Raw genomic sequence first — 3,774 nt, 5'->3', positions numbered from 1 at the left:
ACTCCTTGGCTCCGTATACAACGAACATGGAACAATACATTTATTAATTTGTGTTAATGTTAATTAATAAAAGACAATTGTTCGGGTGTTTGTTCATGTTTTTGTTGCTGTTAATGGACGAGCAGTGTTTGACTAGGGGCGAGACGTGGGCTGATGACGTCATTGTTACAGAAAATATACGGATTTGCTGTCCACATGAAAACGCAAAGGCGGCATTTTCAAATGTATCCACTCACGAACGTATATAAGCGACAGATTTATTAGGAAAAATATAAACGTTAAAAAAGGAAATTTAGGAGAATCAATTAATTTTGGACAACTTATTACCATTGTGTAAATAATATGTAATCATGTAATCCATAAAAAAGTAACTGTAGTCTGATTACGAGTATTTTAAAAAGTAGTTTACTCTAATTACAAGTACTTGAGATTTGGAATCTGATTACGTAATCCAGATTACATGTAATCCGTTACTACCCAGCTCTGGCGGCCAGGTCATAGGCTTCTGCAGGAGCCTTCTTGATCATCAGGCCCACGGCACGGCACTGCAAAAATCTGCGAGAATGTTCTTGTATAATGCTGTTTCAGGCAGTGCTCCCCTCGCCTTAGAGGGTTGTATTTGAACTTGCCTCTCCCATTCAGTTCAGCACCTCTGGTGATGCTTGGGAAGCTTAAGTACACACGTTAAGCTCTGTGGCAGTGCTCCCCTCGCCTTAGAGGGTTGTATTTGAACTTGAACACTTTGCGCACTTTCTAAAGTCCACGTAAGTGGTAAGTGTGCACGTAAGACTCTGCACACTTTCTGAAATCCTCTATGGTAAGGGTTACACGCTCAGCTTCATTCCCTTTCTCAGAGTTGGTTAGACCTCTGTACTTTGGGCTCCACTCAACCAGTGTGTCTTTATTAAAACACTTTCAAGCATCGCTTCCCTCAGCATGAAGGGCTATTGTGAGCATGGCGCTTCCACTTAAGCGCCCAAGTTCTCTCCCCTTCGGAGGAGTCGAATTTCTCGCTCCGTGGGCTGTTCTCGTTGGTAGCTTAGCAGCGCTCCCCTTTAACAAAAAGGGTTGCATATGTGTGCGCTACTCTCTTCCTCAATTTGGAGTTCTCCTTTCATGTGAGAATTGAGTTCTCTGTTTTCCCCAGAGCACCTGGCAACCACTAGCATCAGGTGAACTAGGCCCTTCCTTTGCCTCTCTGATGCGCTGTAGCTTGCAGTATGCTTACCCTTCTGATCTCACGATCAGGCTGTAGGTCGAGTCCCCTCTCTCGTTCAGAGTTGGGTTTGTGTTCCCTCAGCTAGGTAGCCTACTGCTGCCCGTTCCAGCATTGGTACATGTGGTAGGACAAGCTCCCCTCTTGTTTGAGAGCTGGGTGTTTGCCCCTCCCCTCAGCTAGATATTTACTGCTAGCTGCTCCAGCCTTATTACCATAGATCGAGTTGATGACTTTCAAACATATTGTTTTTGGGATGCACCATTCCATCTATGAGCTGCTCTTTCAGAGTGTCACGAGTGCCTCTTAGAACAGTATCTTAAAATCCATGTTATGGTAAGTCTGCATGTGAAGTCTTTGCGCACTTTCTAAAATCCACATTGTGGTAAGTTCGCACGCAAGGACTTTGTGTTCTCTTCTAATATCCTATATGGTGAGGGCTTTGCGTGGTGGCTTCATGCCCTCTCTTGAGCTGGTAAAAGCCCCATTCATCTTGGGCGCCACTCCACCTATGTATCCATGATTCCAAGCCCTGAGCTCTACCCCGGGCCTAGGCCCTAACAAGTAAATTTGGGTATGTAGCCTAGGCCTTTGGCCCTAAGGGATAATGTCACGGACAGCCGTCTAACATCACAGGGGAAACTCCCATGGAAATGGTAGAGTTGGTATTTAGTGCTCGCCATGGTTCTGGCCTGAACTCCCCTCAGCATGGCGCCGTGGGTATACTGTTACCCATAATGACCCCTAGAGGATGCAGTTTGAAGTTCCCTTGAAAGGGAACGTCTCAGGTTACGAATGTAACCATGGTTCCCTGAGTAGGGAACAAGACGCTGTGTCCTTTAGCTTTCCTGCCATGCTTCGGATGCAAGCTTCAGACGGAGAAGTGAATGACTTGTTCTCCTGGCGCCTATTTATACTATAGTCGCACCGGTAGTGACGTCAGGGGCTGTCGCTGGCCAACTTGTTGGTGTTTTTTCAATGTATGCTTCAGACACGGGTCACGACGAGGCATTCCCCATAGCGACCCCTAGAGGACGCAGTGTCTCGTTCCCTACTCAGGGAACCATGGTTACATTCGTAACCTGAGACGTTATTATAGCGACCCCTAGAGGACGCAGTGTCTCGTTGTTTATATCTATTTTCTATATATAGTAATAATAGTAAAGTATTTGAAATACTTTACTATGTAAATAATTTTAAATACTTTACTACTGTAAAATAATACAAATGGAAGTTTGGGAATTATGTAATGATTAAAAATGTTAAACAATTCAACGATTCAGACTCTGCATAATATCTTCTAACACTTTACTTTGATGGCCCCACAGCATACTGACTATAAGAATCTTTGCAAGTATATGTCAACTTATTCTACTAACCCTAAACCTAACCTAACAGTCTACTCTGAGAGTTAGACATGTAGTTGCAAATTAATGAGAATGATTAAAAATTATAGTAATTTTAGGATTGTGGTATGGTCAAAATTGTGTAATTGTATGACTGTCCTTTAACTGTAACTACAATGTAACAACTTATTGTGGCTTATTTAACAGCCATGTTCTATGTATGTACATACAGTATTTGTTTAAGACATCTAATATAATGTGGGTTCAAACTCTCTTAGATTTGAGCTTCTTTAGATTACAGCTCTGGTCACTCACAAAATTCACTCAACCAGGTGCATCCTGGGATTCTTTTAAAGAGTATTCTTTTAAACCGGAAGTATGCTGTACTCTTGTTGGCTATTTCACTATGCAGTCCAACCATACTGTACATAAAAACTGTAAAGAAATTCATATGAAAGCACATTTTATACTTGTCTTCAAAACTAATTGCAAGCATTTCAGCATAGGAATATGCATTAAGATTGAAAAATATGATTATAAAAACAAGAGTATGTCCAAATGTTTGATGTAGAATGAACCTTGCATACATTATTTTTTGAATAAGTAGCTGTATTTACCAGTTTTTTGTACAATCACAGCTAACAGGTTGGAGATTATATTGGCTTTCTGTTCATCCTTTTGATAGGCATCAACTTGACACTGGTACTGTCCTTCTTGTTGCTTGCTGGCTCTCGGCACCATGAGAGTGAAATGAGTGTCTGTCGGCTGTGCTTGAATGGACAGCTGATAGTTTCTCTGATCTGCTCTCCAGGCCATTTCTCCAGTGTGGCTTATGGATAAAATATTTGTTTAAACAGTTGAATTGTGAGGCTGAAACATCCAGCGTACAACCAAAGACACTTTAGGCCCTATGACTATGCATAGCAGTTCTACTGGAGAGTCTATAGGTACATTTGATGTATGACTTTTCAAGCTCACCTTCATTAGAGAATCTGAAAAGAAACGTCTGCAGTGATTATTTAAATTCTAATATCAGTAAGAGTACAAATATGAGCAAAGTAATTACAAAGAATTTTTGAGTTTTCAGTCTTGACAGTTTTCTTTGTTACTGAGACTAATGTGTGATTATATAGTAATCTTACCAACAGAAGGAGATGATGTTTGACAAGCAAACAGGTCTGAGAGAGCAGCTGCGGTTGCTTGCGCATACAA

The 3,774-nt window shown here is 41.4% G+C and overlaps 1 pseudogene; it reads right to left on the bottom strand.

The window, feature by feature from the left end:
- Positions 1 to 473: 473 nt before the first annotated feature.
- LOC122138402 overlaps positions 474 to 3,774 on the bottom strand; it is a 9,741-nt pseudogene continuing 6,440 nt past the window's right edge.

This window comes from Cyprinus carpio, chromosome B9 (assembly GCF_018340385.1).
Source record: "Cyprinus carpio isolate SPL01 chromosome B9, ASM1834038v1, whole genome shotgun sequence".
NCBI lineage: Eukaryota > Metazoa > Chordata > Actinopteri > Cypriniformes > Cyprinidae > Cyprinus > Cyprinus carpio.
Note: the sequence above shows the minus strand (reverse complement) of the source record. Positions and strands in the feature narration are given on the sequence as shown.